Raw genomic sequence first — 22,588 nt, forward strand, 5'->3', positions numbered from 1 at the left:
TAATTGCGGGGCTTCCCCCACCCCCAGAGTTAGGTTGGAGGCTGTGCTGCTTCCTTTGGGGCTTGCTCAAGCTTCCTGGGACCCTTTGAAGTGGGTTCCTGGCAAATCCTGCCCCTAGGGCCTGGATATGGGGCAGGGCCTCAGCCTCAGCCAGCAGCTGGGGGCTCCAGCACCAGGGTAGTCTGGGTGCCTGCGTCCTGCCCACCTCCTAGATGCAGAGGCCCCTCCTCCCAACTTGGCTCTCACCCCTCATTCCTCTTGCTCAGCCTCCCCTTTCCTATCAGGCCACATGCTCCTCCCCTTCCAGCTCTCCTTAGACAACCACTCCTGGAAGCCTCACCTGGCCAACTGGGACTACAGGCCCCTCTCCCTTCTCTGAGTGCCAGTCTTTAACTGGGTTGTTTAAAAATCAAAGCCCTGATTACCTGCCAGGCCCTGAGCTCAGAGCTTTGTAGCACAGCCTCGTCTCACGTACACAAGCACCCTAAGAAGTATGGCTTCTACCCCCCTTTTACAGAGGAGAACTTTGAGATTCAGAAGAGTCAGAGTCATTTGCTCAAGGTCAGGGGCCTCAAAGGACCAAAGTATCTCTAAAGCCCTTGCTCTGACCCCTGCAACCTGGCCCCGCCAGCTGCCCTTGACCATGGCTAAGGGACTAGTCACAGCGTGTCCAGTGAAATGGAATCTTAGGGGATAAAGTCCAACCTCTGTATTTTATAAAGGAGGAAACTGAGCCCACAGAGGGGAAAGGACTTGCTGGAGGTCGCAGAGACAGTGTGAAGGCTAAACTCTGGCCTCCTGACACGGAGCTCCATGTTCTCATCTTTTTGGTTAATCATTTCTCCTGTCCTTGCTGTGGCATTCAAAGGCTGTCAGCCGCATGGAGGGTGCTTCATCACAACTTTTGGAAAAAGTAGAACTGGAAAAGTACAGAAATGGGGCGGCAGCCCCCCACCCAGCACTGGACTCCCTATCTCTCTTTGTTGCCATAGTTTTTTCTCCATTGCACTTGCCACCAGCTGCCATACTCTACACATGATTGTTCAAGGAGTGTACGTTCAAGGAGTCTACTGCCTGTCTCCCCCAGCACCCCCATTAGTGTGGGAGCCCCAAGGGAGCTGGGATGCTGCCTGCTTTGTCCCTGGCACACATCACCCAAAAGTCTGGCATTGAGCTTTGTTGAATGAATGAACAAACAATGTGGTAGCTCCTGTCGACCTTAAAAATAAAACAGCCAATTATTTTTCCAGCAAAATGGGTTTATTCAGGAATAACAAAGAATTGCAATTCGGGACAAGCAAACTATAGCAAAAGCCACAGGCGAGTCCAACAAGCAAAGGAGAGGACCATCACCTGATAGAGAAAAAGGGAAAAGTTGGGAGGGTTTGTTTTGAGCGAAAGTCCATTGCAGGCCAGAGAGGGCTCGGGTGGTGATGGATTCTCATGGGCTGAGTTGCTGGGCAAGAAGAGAAATCTCCTCTCCTCCTGCTGGAGTAGTAGAATGGTTTTTCTTGGCCTCCAAGGTGAGTCTCTTCCTGTGGGGTCTGTAAGTGACCGGGAGTGGTAGTGGGAGCTCCCCCTTCTGGCCTCCTGACCCCATTTTAAGTGAGGTTTTCCTTTGTTACATTTTCACGCTTCCCACCAGAGTAGTACTGAGAACTCACACAGTGTGATCTAGGCTAGTTACTCCTCTCTTTCCCTCACTCTCCTCATCAGTACGCTGGGGGACGACAGCGGCTCCCCCTCTTGGAAAGGTGTGAAGATGGCACAGGTCACCACATGCCAAGCACAGTGCTCAGCCTCACCGAGGGGATCAGGATGAATTCTGAAGACAAGGACTAATGGGACTCCCGGGGGTTTCCCACTGCTGCTGGAGGCGGGCCCCCACAGCCCCTCCGCTGCGGCCCTGGCACCCTGGCCTGCCAGGTGCTTTTCCTACATCATCTTAGTCCATCCTCATAATGAACAGCATGTTCCCCATTTTACAGGCAAGGAAACTGAGGCCTAGACTGATGAAGTGACCTGCTCAAAGTCACACAGGTCATTGCAAAGCCCAGATCTGAATCTAAGCCCCTCTGGCTCTATGGCTGCCAGGGATACTTGGCTAACTATGTGGCCCGAGAGACCAGTTTTGTCTTTTCACCCCCCTGGTCTCCCCCCTGCTGGGTTCTGATGGCCCAGCCTGACAGCCAGGGGGCCCCGCGTGGGTGTGGGATGGAGCATCCGGCTGTGGGTGGCGATGGGCTTAGGGCACATGTCTGGCTTACCACCACCACCACTTACTGTGAGACAGGGTGAGAAGCCTCACCTCTTGGAGCTTCTGTTTTCTTCTTAGTCAAGTGGGGATAAAAATAATATAATAGCCACCTTGTGGGGGGAGCCATGAAAGTGTGAAAAACTCTTGGCATAATGCCTGGCACATGGTGAGCCCTCTGTCAATGCCAGCGGTGATTATTTTTATCACTGACACCATATTTGGGGGTAGGGCTGGCACAGTACCTGCCAGGTGCCACCCCCCTTCCTGAGTCTTGACAGTTGGTAGAGGCTCCGTAGGAGGAAGGGAGAAAGGGTAGGGAAGCTGCCTGGCTTGTTTTCTGAGAACCTCCAAGTCTGACCCCAGCGCCTTCCCCTCTGTTGGCACTGACAGCACACAAGGGCCCATTCACTGGGAGCCCTGCCCCAGGCCCCCTTCCTGCCATGCTCCCTGGATAAACCCACCAGGACCCTACCCTGCCCCTGAGGAGAGGGCAGGGACCCCGCACCTCAGGCCCCCATTCCCATGCCCATCAGTTTGTGTCCTCACACGTCATCATACACTGGGAAGTGCTGTACACATGTCCACGGCCCCAGTGCGGCACATGCCTGTGCACACATGCACGCCCATCCTTACCCAGGCACACTGGTCACAGGCTCTGTAGGGATCACCTTGGGACAGGACGTCTCCTACCCCGGCCCACCCCTTCCCCTCCTTTCTGTCCTGTCTCCATCTGTCTATCTCCATCAACTAGTCCCTTTTTCCCAGCTCCCCGCCCCTCTGTGAGTCCACCTGTCTGTCTGCCTGTAGCCAGCCCAACAGTGAGCAATCCATCCTCACCCAGCCCTGTGCACCACCTCTGCCCCGGCCTCCCTGCAGGACTCAGCCTCCTCGGCAGCGTCTCTCATCGCTCGCTCTCCCCCGCCCCCGCATCCGTCTCCCTCCCTGTCATCTGTCCATCTCCTTCCTTCCACCATGTGCCCACCCCCTCTCAACCCTCTCTGGGGCCCATCCATCACTTCCCAGGCAGCCCTGCCAGCCCAGGTAGTCACCTCCTGACAGCTGTCTCCTGTCTGCCTGTCCGCCAGCCCATCCATCCGTCTGTCTGCCATCCCATCTATCATGCCACAGCCACATGTCCATATTTGCCACCATTCACATATCCCCCGGTTGGGTCCCCCATTGGTGCCCCTCAGCCAGCCCTGGGTGGGGGGAGGTGTGCATGTGTCTGTGGACACACACGTGTTCACATCTGTAGGTATCTCTGTGACCTCTGACACACACTGTGCTGAGCAGGAGGGGAGCAGGGATCTGGGCACAGCCCTAGTCTGTGTGTGTGTGTGTGTGTGTGTGTGTGTGTGTGTGTGTGTGTGTGTAGAAGCTGGGAACATTGGTGGGGGCCGAGCAGAGAGGGGTTGAGTATTTTACTGTGCATTCTTCCTGTGAGCTGTTTGCATTTCTCACCATATGCATCAATGACCTATTCAAAAATAAATACATAATTTGAAAAAAAATCCAGCCTCCTTTTCATTTCTTAAGTGTGGCTAGACCAGTGCCCCCATGGGCGTGGGCGCAGGCACCTGCGCTGCCCCCTCTCCTCTTACTGCTGCCGAGAGACAGAGACGCGGGGAAACCTCCCCCGGGAGCCCAGAAACCCCGGGAGGGGCACGGCCACGTGGGGCGCAGGGAGGGGAAGGCGGCCGGACAATAGGCCCGGCACTGCCCGGGAGGCGGGCAGGGGGCGGGGGCCACCTGCCCAGGGAGGCTGGGCCGCAGCACCCCGCCGTCTCGCACCCCGGCTGCCCCGGCTTCCGGCCCCCGCAGGTGCCGCCTTTGAGGGTTGCCGCATGCGGTTACGACCTGGCCAAGCCCCTTCCCCGCTGCGAGCAGCAGCCTCTACGCCTCATAAAAGGGGTCAGGGGCCCAGGCAGGGACGGCTCCGTAGCCGTGGAAACAGGGAGGGCCCTGGGGACAGCAGCAGGGGACAGCGCGTCCGCGGGGCAGGGGGACGGCAGGCACTCCTGTGCGCGCTTTGCACTTGGTTTGCATGTCCCGCTCGGGCCCCTGCCGCCCCTCTTCCCTCCTCAAGCCCCCCACCCCAGCCCCCTTTAAAAGTCACCTCCTCCAGAAAGCCTCCCACAGCTACCGCCTGGCCTGGCGGCCTCCCTGACTCTTCCTAACAAATACTAATTAACAACACCCGCAGTTAGCATTCGCTGAGCTTCATCTCGGTGCCAGGCACTGGACTCCATGCCCCACATCCATCCTCTTCTGTCCTTCTACCAAGCCTGTAGGGAAGGCAGGCGAGAAAACCAAGGCTGCCATATGGTCAGCTCAAGGTCTCAGAGCTGGAGAACTACCTCCTCCTTCTGGCCTCAGTTTCCCCACCTGTCAAAAGGGAAGGTTGCACCAGGGGCTTGCCAACTGACCGGCCAAGGGCAGGAGCTAGACCACAGACTTGTATGGGTTTGGTGGGCTGAGAATAAGCATCCCGACTTTGAAGGCCTTTAGCCTAGGCATCTCTAAGGGGCCTCCCATCTCTCACCTTCCGAAGAATCTTAGATGATGAGGGGGAGTTGCTGTACTGCCTCCCACCTCTGACTGGGTGCCGGGTTGGGGGTGCCTCTCCCAGTAGACTGGGAACTCCTAAGGGTCAGTACATGTCTGCCACTTCTCTGGGACTGGTCACCAGAAATGCACAGACCCATGTGGCTGAAGGGGGTTGACTGCAAATGTCCATGAACAACCACATCCTGGGGGCTCCCCCAGCCCCTCACCTTGCCCCTGAGATCCGGTTCCTGGTGAGAAAATTCAGGCTCTGCTTTGGAAACAGACAGCCTCATTCTGGAACCTCAGGTCTTTCCCCAACACAGTCAGAAGAGGGGAAAGGGGCCCAGGGACTACCTCCTGGGCAGCGACCGTACCAGGATCATTACCCCCTCTGCCAGTGAGCTGTGTGCCCCTCAGCTCTTGATCATGGACAACAGCCCAGTCAGCTGCTTATTTTCAGCCCCTTTTATGGATGGGGAGGCTGAGTCTCAAAGAGGAAAAGTAACTTTATTAAGATCATCCCCTCTGTCTCCCAGCACATCTCATACTGACTTGAAACTGGCTATTGACACATCACTGGTATCGGGTGAGTATTTTGAGGAAAGGGAGGGAACAGGGTTTGGTTTTGTTTTGCTTTGTTTTAAATCTAATTCCCCAATGCCCAGTTCAAGGCCTGAAACAGAACAGGCTTGTTGAATACACCTGATAGTATCTATTGTCTTCCATACTCCAGATGGGTCATGCTTCCCCAAGTCAATTGGACCAGCATTTATTGAGCATCTACTATATTCTGGGCACTTTATACACATCACATTTCATATGGAATCACCTCCTTCCCTGTGACTTCTAAGTGACTATTCATATCCCCATTTTACAAACAAGGAAATTGAGACTTAGGGACAGAGTTGGCATTTGAAGCTGGATTTACATGTCTTTCACATACAACCTGCTTAATTGTCAGTTCCCTGGGAGAGAGGGCAAAGGGAACTGAGTCTGTAGAATCTGCCTGGGGCCTGGCTGACTTAGGGATCCACACCAGGATGCTGCTGGTGACCCCTCTGACGTCCTGGGAATCCTGCCATAGCTCCCCAATTTCATATACACACGTGTGTGCACTTACGTAAAGGTGTGTGAGCAAGGGTGTGTGGGCATGTTGTATGTGAGTGGGAGGTCTGAGCAGGGCTGCATGGGCATATGTGAGAGCCCAAATGCATGTGTACACGTCTGTACATCCCAGTGCACGGGAATGGAGGAGGAAGGGAGCACTGGCATTTGCAGGTATATGTTCAGGTGCACATGCTGCTATGATCCTCGTGATGCCCTCAGAAACTGAAGCTCAGGGAGGTGAAGGGATTTGCTCACAATCATACAACGAGCATGTCTGTGTGCCTGTGTGTACAGGTGTGTGTCTCTGCCTGGGTATGGGTATGTGCAGTGGGCAGGGGGGTGCTCCAACCCTGTAATAGACCCTCCCTGTCTCGCCAGGGCCTGGAGGAGCCGGTGGTAATGACTGTTTTGCACAACAGATCCGCCTCATGTCACAGCCTGAAAATGTGCCTGGAGGCCAGTCTGACAGAGACCCCCATCTACCCACCCCCAGCCAGGGCCTGACCCCAGACTGATCCTGGTGGAGGTGGTGGGGGGGGCTGGGAGTCTCTGGGCCCTGCCCTGCCCGCCTTACTTCCCAGTTGCCCTGACCAGGCCCAGCAGCCCAGAGCAGTCCTGCCTCGACCCTCAGACTGTGAACCTCCAGGGGAAAGGGGCAGCAACTCCTCCAGCAGACTGGGGGGCTCTTCCAGGAAGGAAGTATATGCCCTCTCAGCAGAGCAGAGCTGTTCCCAGGCCTTCCCCCATCAGACTGGGGCTCCCCCAGCCTCTCACCTTAGGGGGCACATCTGAGAGGAAGTACCACAGACACTGCTCTTTCAGCCCCGAGCCCCCAGGTCATTATCGTCATTCAAGTTCCCTCGCCTACTAAGCCAGGGCAGCTGGACAGAGCTGCTGGCCAAGCTGGCGCTCAGACGCCCCGGCCCTCTCCCGCCCCACCCTCCCCCTGCCTGGTCTCCCATGGACTTTGACCACCTTTTCCTTCTCTTATCAAAACCATCAAAGCCAGACACCGAGACTCTTGACCTGCTGACCCCAATACCCCATTGCCCCACCCCGCCTGCCCCATCCTGCCGTCTAGTGCCCACTGCCCATTCTGTTCCAAGGTCCTAAGGTGAACAGAGCTGGCACCACAGTGCCCCCATCGGGACCCCTCTAAGTCCCCAGTCCCTCTTGGCGCCAGTCCCTCCACCTGCCGCTCTTGTTTCTGCTAAGGTGCGCCCCTCTCTGGCCTCCGGATGCCAGGTGGGATGGGGTGAGGTGAAGGTGGTGCCCAGGGCATTGCCCGTAAAGATAAAGGAATCGGAAGGCAGCGCCAGGACATCAAAGTCTGGCCTGGAGGGTGAGACTCGCAGGGGAAGTGACGTGTTCCTAATGGAAAGCAAACAGCACTGAAGAGGACATTGGGGGCCTCTCCCTGTGCCTTCCTTCTCAGGGCTTGGAGAGACGCTCTGCTGACCCTGGCAGAAATGGGAAACTGAGGCCTCGGGGGAGGAGCTAGTTACGGTTCACATAGCAGGGCCTGGCTGAGCAGCTGGCCCCTCCCCGTCCCCAGCATACTGCACATAGGTCTGAGTCTGTGCCCTTTACCCCCTCGGGACCTGGCTGCACCTCAGTTTCCCCATACGAACAATGGAGGATAACGATAAGAATCATTTTATTACAAGAGATAAGAGAAAGCAGCAGAGCCGCCAGCATGGCGCCTGACACACAGAAGGCGCTTAGTGAAGCACGCTTGCCTCCCTTCTGGTCTGAAGTCCTCGCCCTGAACCCTGAGCTCCACTCCCAGCTTCTTTGTAGGAGCTTCTTACCTCTCCAGCACACATCTCTGGTTCTGGCTTCTCCCACTCTTCCCGGCCTGTCGCCAGGTGTGAACCCCAACCACCCGCCTTTCGCCTTTCGCTTCCTCCCCTGTCCTGCCACCGCCCTCCCGCGGAATGGGGATCTGCTGGGAGGGACGGGGCTGCGCAGCCCGCTGACTCAGCTCGGGGAGCTGGGGCTTGCCTAGCAACAGGCATGCCTCAGGCAAACAGAGCCCCGGGCAGCCACACCCCCGCCACAGGAATGCAGTGGCATTCCTCAGGGGTGCCCTGGCACTGTGCCTGCCACTAGGGTGGAGGGGCAGGTGAGCACCTTCCTCTGCCACATTGGCACCAGGAGGGAGGGGGTCTCACCCCAGGGCCCGGGGCCAGCCTGCAGGGATCCCAGCCCAAAGCTAAGGCCCGGCATCCCAAGGGAGGGCACCAGAGTGAGGTTGCATGAGGCTCTGAAATCTTCACAAGCTGCGTGACCTTGGACAAGACATCTCTGAGCCTCAGTCTCTTCATCTGTCAAGTTGGGGAGAAAAAATGCAGCCGTCCAGTGGAATTGCCAAGAGGACTGTAGGAAAGATCGCAGGTCTGGAGCTCAACACAGCCCGCCTCGTGTAAGGATTCGGAGAAGGAGAACCTGGTATCAAGCCCACATCCTCATGATGCGATGAGGGAAGTTTTCCAGCTCTGGGACTTAGGGGGAGACTGAGGCCCAGAGAGGGGTTTGTACCTCCCTAAGGCCACACAGCAGGGCCCTACCTGAGGCCAGTTGCATTGTGCTGTTTCCCCAGTCCTCTACACCCACCAAGAACCCTCACTAAAAGCCCACTTCCTTCTCTCTTGGCAAGCCTAGTCTCAGGTCAGTGAGGACCCCCAGACGCCACTCATCACACTGGCCTGGGGCAGACCTGGCTCAGGAAGCCCTGGCTGTCCGTCTCCCCTCTTTCTGGAGCTCCATCCAGGTAGGGATCCCTGTCCTTTGCCCTTCAACCAGACCAGGTGTCACCTAGGGTAGGGCCTGCACGCTCCAGCCCTCGGCCCCAGCGCCCCCTTCAGATTGTCGGGGAAAGGAGCTGCACACAGGAGACCCTCTCTCCTCCATGTCTGCCCCCTACACCTGGTGTCTCCCCCTCTTTGTCCTTTGTCCCTTTTTCTCTGTCTCTGGAGGAGGCCACAGGACAGGAGTATCTAAAGCATGGAGAAAACTCGTTTCATGAAAAAGCCCTGACTGGGAGTGAGATCACCTGGATTCACATTCTGGTGCTGCTGCAGGTTTGCTGTATGACCTTGGGCAAGTCCCTTCCCACCTCCCTTCGTCTGGCCTTCCACCTCCCATCATCACCTGCCCTGCCAGTTGCCATGAGGACTCCCAGCCCATAGCAGGGAGTCCCACGTGCAGCCCCAGCCCAACCCCTGGCCTCTCACTGCCTCCTTTAATCCCCCCAGATCTGCCTGCCTTTGATACTCTTGTTGAAGCTGAGGGGGGATTCTGAATAGGAAGCTGAGGGCTCAGGGGCTGTGGGGGAGCAAGCAGGAACAGAGCCTGCCAGGCCCGCCCGCCTGCGGAGCAGGCTGTGGGCCCCTAGCCATTCACCACTAAGCCCGGGGCGGGATGACGCCTTTGTGCCAAGAACAAAACCCAAGGGATCAGCTGTTTTCAGACCTGCCTCTCTCAGCTCCGGAAGGAAAGGGGAGCCTGGGCCCAAGGGAGGACTGTGCCCCCTCCATGGGCCCTGGTATGCTGGGGTGGGGGAGCGCACCCCCAGAAGCTCACTACCCCGGGGTGTGAGGCTACGGTGGGTAAACAAACCTGGATTCAAATCCCAAATCTTATTCATCTTAAGACTTAAGTAAGTTAACTTCCCTGGGCCTCGGTTTCATGATCTGTAAAGTGGACACTGTGTTGGCTCCGGCCTCATGGAATATGAGGATTCGGGGAGATGATGCATTCCGTGCCTGGCAGTGCCCCAGGGCTGGTAGGGGCTACGCAAGCAGCAGGTGCTATCCGGCTCACCTGATTCTTTCCCAGGTGCATGTGGCTTAGGCCAGATCAAACCTTGGATCTGAGTGCAAAATATACATGTGTGCATGTATGTGAGTGTGCGAGAGAGAGATGGGGGTGCCCTGAGCAAGCCTGACCTATTCTTCCTCCCCTAGCACCCTCCACAACGCCCCTGGCACATAGCTCACTCCCAGCCAAGTGCACTGGGCCTGGGGCTGCAGCGCCCTGGGATGTGTGTCTAGAAAGGAAGGATGGAGGGACTCTGAGCATCTGGGGAATACTGGACCCCTCGGACCAGGCCCAGCCAGAGCCTGTCTGTTCTCGGGCCTTCCTCCTGGTTTCAGTCCCCTGCCTGCCTGGCCCTCAGCCCCAGATCTCATGGTGGCTGCTTGCTCTCAGCCACCTCCTCAGGGGTATCTGGGAGAAGCCTCAGGGGCCCTGCCTGCTTGGGGGTCTCTCCTGGGACCCTCAGGCCTGAGCTAGTGTCAGGTGATGAGGCTGTGTCAGAGGTGGCTGAGAGCAGGACCCCAGGCAGCCGTGACTTGGATTTCCCAGGCAGGGGGCCAGGAGGCCGTGGTCACACTCTGCCTGGGGCCTGGGCTCTGGCCAACCATCAGCAGCCGAGATTGTTGGGTGGGTTTTATTTTAAACAGAAAGAACTTTGAGTGGAAACATGTGTCTCCTCCTCTGCCCCTCTCCCTCTCTCCCTTTCTCTCTCTCCATTTCATTCTCAAATAGTTCTCTTTCTCTGTTATTCTTGTTCTGTTTCTCTCTGCCTTTCTGTCTCTGCCTCTCTCTCTCTCATCTCTGTTTATCTCTTAACTTCTCTGTGTCTCTAGCTTTCAGGGGTCAGGACTCCCTCTCCCTGGTGTGGCCCAGGCCCTGCATCCCACCCCTTCTTGCAGATGAATCCCCTTGTGGGAGTTGTGCCCCAGGGACAATTAAGAGTCCCCCCTCCAGGGTAGAGGGTGTCTGAGCAGTTGAGGCCACAGGACCCAAACCCTCCACCCTCCTCCCCACCAAGCCCCAGCTTTCCCCAAGATCTGCCCCTCTTGTACCTGTTTTCTAGATCAGGCATCATGAAAATAATTCTGCAGCTGAAAACAGCTTTTCAATCACCGATCTGGTCCACACCCATTTTGCAATCAGACATCCTGGTGCCAAAGAGTCTGTGACTTGCCCAAGGCCACATAGAGAAGTAGGGGCAAAGCTTGGCAGGCCAGGTCCCCACTTGCAGGACTACACCTCAAGAAGGGAGTGTCCCACCCCCAGACTCCCAGGCTCTTGCAGAAGGGTGGTCTGCACCCTGGCGTGGGTTGGGCCTCCCCTGAGATGGTCACCAGTTCCAGGGACCCTCTGGGAAGTCACGGGCCCTGGCTGATCACCCATTCCTCCTGGGACAGCTGTTCGGTTTGGCCCCCACCTTCCAGCCCCTTCTGCCACTGCCCAGGTAGCCAAGAAGAGAGGTTGGCCGTCCTGAACTGGGTCCAAGTCCCAGCTCAGCCTCTGAGTCCTTATGTGACTATGAACATGACCTTTCCCCTTGCTGGGCATCAGTTTCCTCATCTTTGTATCAGAAGGCTTGTCTTTGCTACTAGGCATTGTTTTGCCTCAATATTTTGTTGTATTCTTGTCTCTTTTTCATGGAAAGGATCACTCGGCCAAGAATGCAGTCTTCTCTCCCAAAGTGAGAAGGACCCACTCAAGCTCCCCTGAACTTCCAGGCTCACTGTGCCCTGGGTGCAAGTGCCTTAGAAGCCGCCACCAGGAGGAGGGCTGCAGAGTGCGGATGTCACTGTGGTCTGGTACCCCACTGTCAGCCGTCCTGCCCACGCTCAGGTGGGGGGACGAGGGATAGGAGGGGGCCATCTGGGGGGGCAGAGGGGAAGTCCTCCCCTCTCTCATGGGGCCAGGAGGTAAGCCAGGATGAATGAGGGGGATTAGCCAGACTGGGGCAGGTGAGCCTGTCTATCCAGGTGTGGGCAAACTGTCATCGCCGCTTGGCTGCTTTGCCCCCATCTTGCTCCACCCCAGCGTGCCTTCTGAAAGTGGCCCAAACTTCCACGGAGTAACTCAGGAATCCTTGGACCAGGGGTCAGGGAGGACAGATAGGCTGCCCAGAAGCCGAGGGGTGGGAAGGGGATGAGGGGCTGGGCCCCACAGTCATGCTCCTTTCTGCCTCTAGGACCCCCAGTGTGCCCCAGGATGGGGCTGGAGGGTATGGCCTTCCACAGCCCCCACCAGTCTTACTGATCTCCCCACCTCTGGGTTGGTGCCTAGAAGTGACTCATTTCATCCACACAGCAGCCCTGCAGGTAGGAACCATTAGCACCGCGCTTCACAGATAAAGAAACTGAGGCACAGAAAGGAGACGAGGTTTGCTTGAATTTACATAGACCTAGTAATGTCCCGGGGCAGGCTCCGACCGGCTCAGGGAGAGTGAGGTGTTTAATTTTCATAAACTTTGCAAGTCATATTTCACTGGTGCCTTGAAATCAACTGTGAATGGAAATATTTACACCACAGCAACTGGCAAGTGCTACAAACCAGGAGGTTTTTTTTTTTTCTTTTCTTTTCAGAGAGCCCGTGGTTAAACATTTACCAGCTTACCAGTGGCTGGCGGCCACAGCTTTTATAGCATCTCTGAAGGGTCCATACCTTAGAAACCTTAAGAGCTTAGCAAGATTGCTCCCTTGTGTCAAGATCTATGACAAATGTCAGCCTGTCTGATTCCAAAGCCAAAGAAATTCCTTCCTTCCTTCATGATGTTAAGAGTTAGCTTCTCTTTCTCCTCCACCGCCATAACTTTCTGTCCAGGGCAAGAAACTCTCTTGGCTGTCCCTTGGGGCAGGGATTAAAGGTACTACAGGGTTCAGAGCGCCTGACCAGCATGCCCTGCCCTCTGACACCGTGCAGTCAATTCCGTAAATATTTACCCAGCACCTCATTTAACCTCCCTGAGCCTGTTTCTTCAGCTGCAAAACCAGGCTCATCAGCAGGACAGCCGATGGATCCATCCATCCATCCATCCATCCATCCATCCATCCATCCATCTAGCCAGCCAGCCAGCCAGCCACCAGTCATCCAGTTAGTGGTTCCTGTGTGCCAGCCAGGTAGCATCTTGGAGAGACTGGGGTCAGGATTCTTGCTCTGAGTTGTGGCTCTGCCACTGGCTTCCTGCATTCCCTTGGGCCTCAGCCTTCCCATCTGTACGTTGGTATCTCTGTGAGTGTCCCTTCCCGCTCTCCCTCCACCCCTGGGGGTACTGCAGGATCCCAGGGGAGGCCACTAGTGAGGGCACTCTGAGCACTGGAAGCGATGGCCATCAGGGTAACCAGCCTCACTGGGGACACTATGGCTCAGCAGTGGCTCCCGGCCCAGAGACAGAATACACCTGTGTGATTCACGCCAGCAGCAGTCCCTGTTTCTGTTTACTTGAACACTGGGTTCAGAGAGCACGGAAGTGTGGGACACTCAGGAAGACTTCCTCATGGGGTAATAATACAGGAACAGCTAATCTTTGATGGACACTAGCTGTGCACCAGGGCTTGTGCTAAGCACACGCTTTATCTCATTAAATCCTTTCTAGCTTGTGCGGTGGGAACTCCAAGATACCCACTTGGTAGATAAGGAAGCTAAAGGCCCGAGCTGGGAAGTGACTTGACCAAGGCCACTCATTCAACAAATATTTATTGATGCAGAGTAATTGTTTCATGGGGGCAGAGTTGCAGTTTGGGAAAAAGTTCTGCAGAATGGGGGCAGTATCAATGCTAGCACAACGGTGTGGATGTACTTAATGCCACTGAGCAGAATACTTAAAAATGGTTCAAATGGTCAATGTTATGTTACATATGTTTTACCACAATAAAAATAAATAATTTAAAAGTGATTTTTTGATCCCCAGCTATGTGCCAGAGCCCGTGGACGGCAATGAACACAGCAGACGATTATCTCTGCCTTTGTGGAGCTCACATCCTAGAACGGGGCTGCCCAGGAGACATTTCTGTGGGTAGAATGATGGGGGGATGGCAATGTTCCATGTCTTCTCTGTGCCACGTGGTGACCACTAGCCACATGTGGCTACTGAGCACTTGAAATGTGGCTAATATCCCTGAGGAACTGGCTCTAATTTATTTCATTGTAATTGATGTAATGAGCAAACTGGACAGTACAGTTCTAGAAGTCAGACATATGACAGGTAAGTGATACAGCTGGAAAGGAACCTAAGTCTGTCTGATCTAGCTTTATCTTATTCAGGCTTTTCACCACTGTGTTTCAGCAGCTTGGACTTCCTGCGTCAGGATCACCTGGTAAGCGTGCTGAAAAATCAGATCCAACTCGCATCTACTGAATCAGAAAGTCAGAGGGTGAGGCCCAGGAGTCTGTATTTCTGTCAGGATCCCCAGTGATTCTGATGCACAGGAGCTCAAGTTTGAGACCCACCATCCTCTCCCTACGTGTTCCAGACTCCCAACTTCACAGAGTTTGAATTAGGTCTGACCCATGATGGGCTGGGGACCAGGCAGACCTACGTAGGGCAATGTGTCTCTCTCAGGGTTTCCCCTACCCTGCTAACCCAGTCTCGAAGAAAACTAGTCCTGACTATTTCTAGTTGTAATTCCTTACCACTGTTCCCTGAAGAGCGAAAGGAAATGGGCTTTCCATTCTCTCTGTGGAGAGGCTCTTCAGTTCCCTACCTCAGGTCCCAGCAATCCCTGGGGTGAGGGGTGGGGGGTCGCTGGTCAGCCATAGCTGGTGGGCAGCAGGAGAGAGAGGCTTGGCTTGATGCCCCACCCTGCAGACCAGCCTGGTCAAGCAAGGGGAGGAAGGAAGCAAAGGCAGGCTGGGGGCCAGCAGGGGACAGGGGTGGGGGGTGACACAGGCCTCAGGAATTTGAAAACAAACATTTAGCCAGCGAAGGAAGAGGCTGCTGTGGGTTGCTGAGCCAGGGCAGGCCCAGTTCCCTCCCTCCCCAGGCAGGGGCAGGGGTGAATTCCTGCCCTGTTGACCATAGCCCCTGGCTGGAACCAGTGCCTGGAGAGTTTCCATTCCACCAGTGGCATGGAAGGTCTCTGCAGGGTGTGGGGGCGCCTCGGCGGTGCCCAGCCACTGGAGCATTCTGGCTGGAGGGAGTGGGCAGGGGGCACCAAGAGTATTCAGGAGGAGGCCCAGCAGCGACAAGGTGACTCATCAAGCATTTATTAGGCACCCACAGTATACCAAAATTTCAGAGACAAAAGCACTGTCCAGCAGGTGAGGGAAGCAGGCAGAGGGGAAGATAATAGTGAGGGAAGCTCAGGAGCCTATGGGCCCTTGGCCACAGAGAAGTCGGAGAAGGCTTTCTGGAGGAGGTGGCATCTGAGCTGAGCCCTGAAGGACAAATTCTGCCAGAGCAGAATAGAATCTTACTAATCCTACACCTCCCTCTCCCTGAGCCAGTGAGCAGCTAGATGAGTGAGTGACTAGCTGATTTGTGGAATGAATGAATGAATGACACACTGTTACTGTGAAGTCTGAAGTCTCCAAGCTCAGACTACAAAATCCATCTTCCCACCCCTCAGCTATGAGCTCCCTTCACAGCCCTGGGGCTATGCTCCCACTTGGTACCCAGAGACCCTGGAGCCAGCCTGCATGGGTTCAAATCCCGACTCAGTCACTTACCAACTATGTGACTGTGGGCAAGTTCCCTAACTTCTCTGTGCTGGGAGCGGCATTCTCTGTAAGATGAAAGTAGTAATATTGCCTATTTCATGACATTTTTGTGAAGTGAGTGAGTTCAGACAAGTAAAATGCTTAAAGAATGTTGGCCATGTAGCGAGAGCTACATAAATGTTTGCACATACTACTTAGGCACTCGCTTACTCACTCATTAATTCACTTATTCATTCACTGATTCACTCCCTTATCCAATCCACCGCTCAGTCACACACTCCACCCTCTTCACCTGTCACTAGTTGAGCCATCCCTGTGCCCAGGCCCTCTCCTGCTTGCCTACCAGCCCCTCTTTGCCATCCCTGGATGGTGCCCGCCAGGCTGATAATTACAGTAACAATTTCATTAATTTCTCTCAAGCCCAAAACAAACAAGAAGCTGTCTGGAGCAGGGGTGACATACTACAACCAGAACCAGGGCCTGGGAACTAAGCCTCCAACAGGGGCTTCCTGGCCTGGGGTTCCTCACCCAGAGCTGCCCCAGATGGCCAGACCTCCCAGCCTGGGGGTGCCCAGCTGATGCCCTCCACAGGGCAGCCTTGCCCACTCTGTGCTTTGCGAGGCTGCATTCTTCCCAGTCCCAATCTTGCCCAGCCAGTGTCCCTGGCAGTGCCCACTCCCTACCCACACCTCAGGCTCTATTAATGCTGGGAGGCCCAGCGCGCCAGTCGGCTCCGCTGGAGCCGGGAGCCGGGAGCTGGCCAGGTGAAGGCTCCACAGCTGTAGCCCATGTCACAGGGGAACGGTCAGAGCTGTGTGCTGAGCATCATGACCTCATGCTGATTAGTTAGATGAGGGAGCAGAAGCTTCCACAGCTTCCGCCTTCCCCACGGGCCCTGGGAGAACAGGTCACGCTGGGAAACCATTTCCTGAACACCTCCTGCATGCAAGCACCCGAGTAGACACTTTCCATATTGTAACAGCGGGGCATAGCGGGGGAGGCAACTTGCCTCTCACCAATGAGGAAACTGAAGCTCAGAGAGGTAAAGGGACTCGCCCAAGGCCACGCAGCCTGTACATGTGGTCCTGGAATTCAATCTATACCAGGTCTGGGGCCCCCGCATCCAGGAAACCTGAGGTGTGGGTGGGGAGTGGGTGCTGCCAGGGTCCTGTCACCCGATCGTGCCTCAGACACGAACAAGGTTGGCACCTGGGGAACTGGAAGGAGCCTGGGTTTGGGCATGAAGTGATGTTTGGTCTAGAGGGTGGGGCAGGAGAGAAGGAGAGCAAGAGATGCAGAGCCAGGTGCCAGGCAGGAACAATAGTGCAGGGTGGGTAACGGGAGGCTGGCCAGGCCCAGGGCTCCTGGGCAAGCCCTGCTGGGCCCTGGAAGCAGCAGGCTCGTCCTGCAGGGCTGCCAGCGTGATACCAGCCTCGGTTAGCCGAGTCAGCGATTGTATCAGCCTTTCCTGGAAAACAGCAGACATGGTGGGGGTGTCTGGAAGGGAGGCATCTGTTTGGGAAAAGCAGGTGTGGGCACCCTGTCCTGCCCTGCAGCTCCCCCTCCGGCCAGTCCACGTGTGCTCGCTTCCGGTTGCCCCAGTCAGCCTCCTGCTGCATGCCCAGACCCCACGTCTGGGTCCCGCAGTCAGAGCTGGCCATGGGGCTGAGTCCAGGGTGCCACCCGGGCCCTGAGTGAGCTCTGCTGCCGGCCACCACCTCAGCCAAGCAGTGCAGCCTTCCAGGGCACGTCCACACCTGCCTTCTCGGCGCCTCGTTTCACCCCGCCCTAAAGGGGGCAGGTGCGGACAGGTGTGGAGGCAAGGTTGATGTGACACCATTTGGTGGCACCCTTCTTTGGGGGACATTAGTGCCACTCTGCCGTGGGTCACAGCTTTAGGGGCACCAAAGGTCTCCATGGAATTGGGCCCGAGGCATCCCACTGCCCAACTGGGCATTAAACTTCACCTGGGCTCAAGAAGAGGGGCTGGGTCAGGAGCACCGCGAGTCCTCAGGCAGTGGGGAGGGGCAGGGAGCCTAGCAAGGCCAGTCACAGGCATTGTCACACTCTGGAGAAGATAATGGGATCAGGGGCTCAGCTGCCACACACTGCAACCTCCCCACACCTAGGCAGGGCATGGGCAAACAAGGAGGGCAGAGGCATCAGGGGGGCCAGGCCGAGGGGCTGAGCCTGGTGCAGAAGCGGAGGGCCTGTGGGCATCTTGGAATTCTCCCTTCCCTTCTCTAAGGATCGGTGGGCACATATTCCTACAATGAGGTGGCGGGGGACAGCAATGCAGAGGCTAGGGAGCCGATTTCTGTGGTGTAAATACTCCTAACGTGACCAGCTCCCAGCACCAGCCTGACATCACTGAGTGCAAAGCTGGGAAGAGATGCTCTTGAGAGCCAATCCCCGTGGGCTCCTGTCTGTGTCATCCATGCCCATCTGCCCACCTCACACAGCTTCTGTGAGAACCAAGGGGGCTGGCAGCCATGCGCGGGTTTCATGATCAGGGAGGAGGTGCTTGTTACAGCAAAGGACTTCAGGGAGCAGACCCTAGGTCAGGTGGGCCTGGATTCAAAGAAGCTCTGCCTATTATTTGCTGTGTGACCACAGGCAAATCACTTCCCCTCTCTGAGCCTCAGCTTCCTTGTTTATGAAATTTGGATACACACAGAACCTGCTCAGATGGTTGTTTCAGAGCTTAAAGGTGGTAGTCAGTGCTGATGAAACTGCAAACAACGTTTAGTACCAGTGCTGGTGTTTTTCATTGTTCCATGACGCAGTTAAGTACTTGGCATAAAGACTGGGACATCAATAAGGGGGTGGTCTCGGGAGCCTCTGGGACCAACATCTTTCAGTCTTAGGACTTCTGCTTCACCCCACCTTGCAAGGCAGTCTCAGAGGGAAGGGGCTCCGGATCCAGCTCAGACACCCCTCAGGCACATATTCAAAAGCCCTTAAGCAGGCCTGAGTGCCCGCCATGCAGGTGCCCCTGGAGGAGTCAGAGAGCACGGCCCCCCTCAAGCCACTGAATGTCCTTGGGGTCATGGAGAGGGTGACATGCCCTGTGATGCTGCTGCTCTGGAGGCTGGGGCTAGGGGGGCAAGAAGGGGGCTCCTGATCTCACTCTGGAGTCAGCGAGAGCTTCCTGAAGGAGCGGACCTTTGACTGATCGCCATATTGCTTGTCAGTCAGGCCGTTCCACTGAGAGCTGAGGCCAGGACTGGGCCTATGTTCCTACATCCTGGAGGCTGTGCCCTCCCTTGCCCCCGGCCAGGCCCACTGCCCCATGCCCCTACCCATCTGCACAGTAAGCATCAGGGGGGCTCAGCACCCAGGGAGGTGAGGAGTGGACAGGGCAGCAACCACAGGCTCCAGGGGCCCTGGGCTGGGCTCTGCTGCCCCCTAGTGGTGATACTGAGAAGGCTGCTGCTCCCACAAGGGGAAACCACTTAATGAAAACAGCAATTACCATAAAAAATGAAATGACGGTGATGATGTTCATCGCTTGCAGTTTGCACTCAGTCAGCCACAGGCTGCCTAGCGTAGGGTACAGAATACTGGACTGAAATCAGATGGACACTTAGGTCCTGAGTCAGGGTCCAGCTGGTCACGAGCACTGGGACCAGTCATGTCACCTCTCTGAGCCTCAGACTCCGCATCTGCAGAACGGGTGACAAAAACAGGGTTGTGGTAAAGATCAGACGATCTAATGCCTGGAGCACAGGCTGAACCGAAGCCAACAACACCGCTGTTCTTACCATAACAACTCTGGCCCAGTCAGCCATGTATCGCCTCCCCTCTGCGTAATGCTTTTCACCAAGTCCTTTCACAAGGTGTCGCCTCCTTTAATCTGCATTATTATTACCATTTGACAGATGAGAGAATTAAATCTCAGAAAGGGGAAGTAACTTGCCTAGAGCATTGTGGCTTGTGCGAGGTAAGGTGAAACAGCACGCAAAGCCAGGCCTGCCTGACTCCCACTCCAGGGCTCCCTGCCCCACCCCCTGCTTCGGCAACTCTGAAGCAACTTAGAATTCCCCGCTCCCTTACTGCCGCATTTAAATTAGCAGGCGCAGCCTGCTCCCACCCCCACTGGCGTGTGGGACGCCAGGCCCCGCAGCTGACCCCTTCTCTCCTTCCTGGCCAGGTCCCCCGCCTCGCAGCAGCTCATGAACCAAGATCTTGCGAGTGGTTTCCAAAGCTCATCCTGTCCGTCCCCCTGCACCCCACCCAAGCTGATGACTGTTCATCCTGTTCTTCACGCTGCTCAGGGAAGGAGATTCCATCACTCCACTTCCTCTACCCACCCAGGTGTTTGTTACAGTTCCCACGGTTGGGAAATTCTATGATGTGTGTAACCAGAATGCCTCTTGCTGAAGATTCGGCCCATTTCCTGGGAGAAAGACCCAGGAGTATCAGAAATACAAAGACCCAGGCGGGCACTTGAAGGCCAGAGAGAGAGAGACCTTGAAATGGGGTGGGGTCACTCAAGGACAGGAAGTGAGAGCTGAGCCAGGGTTCAAATCCCGGTCAGGGCAGCAAGAGTGGCTGAGCTGGACTCCTGGTGCTCATCGCAGCCTCAGCCCGGGTGGGGCGGCCTCACCCACAGCGGGCAGGCGCCCAGGCCCACCCCCTGCCCCACTGGCACCCTGTGGCTCATAACAGAGTGCTGGTGCGGGAACTGAGGAGCCAAGTGGGTCTAGGGGACATGAAGAGGCCGGGCTCAGGAGTCGTGTGGAGCTGAGTTCAAATTCCCTCAAACCCCTCAGCAAATATTTGCTGAGCTCCTCTGTGCTGGACCCTGCATTCAGCACTGAGGCCCCTGCCCCGTGGAGCTGTAGCCCAGTGGGGAGGGCACAGTAAACAAGTCAAGACATGAATAAGGATCCCAGAGTGGCGACGGGGAAGGGCGGGGGGTCACATACCCAAGAACAGTAGCAGGGACTGTCTCCTGAAGAGGTGGCACTGCAGTCAAAGCCACAGTAACAAGAAGCAAGCAGACCTGAGGAGCCGAAGAAAGAAGGTCCCAGGAGGCGGGAGCAGGCAGGACAAACCCCGAGGCTGGCTGAGCCTGGAGTCTGAAGGCCAGCTAGTACAACGGCCGGGGCACCTGCCTGCGTGGGCTCGTGTGTGGGCTCACACAGTGCTCTTTCCTCGTCAGCTTTCTTATCTGGAAAATGGGATCAATAGCCACTTAATGGAGACGGACATGTAGGCCTTATCCCAGGCCCTGGGAAGTGGTCAGTAAATGGTACTTGGTATGTTATCATCGCTCTAATAACAGACCCATCAACTGTGCCCTGCAGGGCTTTATTTCAACATCATCCCCCAGCCCGAAACCACCCCCACCACGCACACAGGGCTGCCCAACCATTTAGTGCTGAATGGTTTTAGGTCTCGTGCAAGTGCACTGCACTTCACAGTTTATAAAGAATTTCCTCCCATCCTTCCATTGCCCTGCAGAGTTCAGGAAATCTCTGGAGTCGTCAATAGCAAAGGGTCTGGCAGTCCCTGGCCTACAGCAGGTATTCAAAGAATGCGGGGTCCAGGTCCTGCCACTCCCACCCGCATGATGAAATTTCAAATTCCAAAGGCCTTTCTTACCAAACGTCCTTCATCTGAGGAAAGGTTCATTTTCCAGCCACACAGATCCCTAAGCCTGGAAAGGTTCTGGCTCACAGCTAAGCTCTGTTGAAATGAGAAGTTGACTCTCCATCAAAACCCAGACAAAATATTGGAGAAAGAAAGATCCTTGGTCCCTCCCACATGGAAGCAGGAGTAGGCCAAGGTCAAGGTCAAGGTCAGGGCAAAGACAGAAGCCACTGACTCCTCTCTTCCTGATGGAAAAGAGCTTCTCCTCAAGCTGCTGGTTCCCAGAGGGCAAATCCTGGGTCTCTGCTCTCTGGTGGTGTCCTACCACCAAAATTTCAGTGCTCAAGATGTAGCTTGGGTGGCACTGCCTCCAGGAAGCCTGCCCTGATCCCTTGTGAGAACTGGCTGCTCCCTTATTTGCCTGCCCACAGCCCCAGGGTTTCTCCTACCAAGGTACAGAGGAAAGTTTCTGTTGAAGTTTAACTCACAAGGATAAAGCACACAGATCTGAAGTACACAGCTCAGTGGATTGTCAGAGGAACAGCCTGTGTAAACAGCATCATTGGGTCCCTTCCCTGCTGGTTACTATCCCTGTCCCAGGGTATCCTAACCCTGACCTCTACCCCATCAGTTAGTTTTGCCTATTTTTGTGCTTTATGCAAACACAATCATCTAAGAAGGCCTTTTGATGTCTGGCTTCTCTCACATTATGTCTAGATGATGTCCTTATGCATAGTTGTAAGTGGTTTGTCCCCATTATGGCACAGTGTTCTCCTGTGTGAATAGACCACAGTTTATCCATTTTACAACTGATGAGCATTTGGGTAGTTTCTAGTATGAATGGTACTGTTAAGAACATTCTACTTCAATGCCTTTTGGGACACATACGTACACATGCCTGTGGGTGGAGACCCAAAGAAAGAAGTGGAATTGCTGGGCTGTAGAGAGGCATGTACTCAGCTTTAGCAGATGCAGTGAAACTGTTTTGCAAAGTAAACTGTGCCAATTTACACCCTGCCAACAGCACGGGAGAGTCCCTGCTACCCCACAACCTTGCCAACTCTTGAGACTGTCTGGGAGCCCCTGCATTTCATCTGTTCGCTTGTCTGTTTCACTTATTAGAGTGAGAGGATGCTGTCTCTGCCCCCTGGCCCATAGGAGACACAAATGAATGAGAGGATAATGAAGAGGACTGGGAAAAAGGAAAGGGAAGGAAGGGAGGGAAGGAGGGCAGGAGGAAGGGGGAAGAGAATCGGCTAGGAAGCAGGTGAATACTTCCACGCTGTGGGGCTCCACGCTGGGACCCCCAGAGGTCAGTGCCTGCCGAGGCCCAAGCTTTGGTTCGTGACTCACCCTGCAACGTCAATGTGCCCTGAAAATGAAAAACGAAATAAGTTTCTTTCTCAACAGTTTAATTTCAGGATAAATCTCCTAAACAATAGTGTGGAGTTTGGAAACTGTTGAGAGTGGTGGAGGACAGCAGGATCCTCCGGGTCACCGCAGAGGAGGGGGCAGCGCCCAGTGAGAAGGGGCTCCAGAAAACCTTTGAGATGGGCTGGCTGAGCAGACAGCCTCCGGGGCCGAAACCCCTGCCCTAGACGTGCCCGCACGGTC

At 55.5% G+C, this 22,588-nt stretch overlaps 1 long non-coding RNA gene across 2 annotated transcripts; it reads right to left on the reverse strand.

Moving 5' to 3' along the window:
* Positions 1-1,254: 1,254 nt before the first annotated feature.
* LOC118926924 (uncharacterized) lies at positions 1,255-21,396 on the reverse strand. 2 transcript variants are annotated; one of them, XR_008996907.1, is made up of 4 exons: positions 20,987-21,396; positions 20,308-20,552; positions 18,852-19,041; positions 14,903-17,444 (listed from the first exon to the last, which is right to left on the reverse strand). It is a non-coding gene; the product is annotated as an uncharacterized LOC118926924 (long non-coding RNA). The 2 variants fall into 2 exon arrangements; XR_005030659.2 differs by lacking the exons at positions 14,903-17,444; positions 18,852-19,041 and adding an exon at positions 1,255-1,544.
* Between the last annotated feature and the right edge of the window lie 1,192 nt (positions 21,397-22,588).

The sequence above is a fragment of the Manis pentadactyla genome, chromosome 4 (genome assembly GCF_030020395.1).
Source record: "Manis pentadactyla isolate mManPen7 chromosome 4, mManPen7.hap1, whole genome shotgun sequence".
Lineage (NCBI taxonomy): Eukaryota > Metazoa > Chordata > Mammalia > Pholidota > Manidae > Manis > Manis pentadactyla.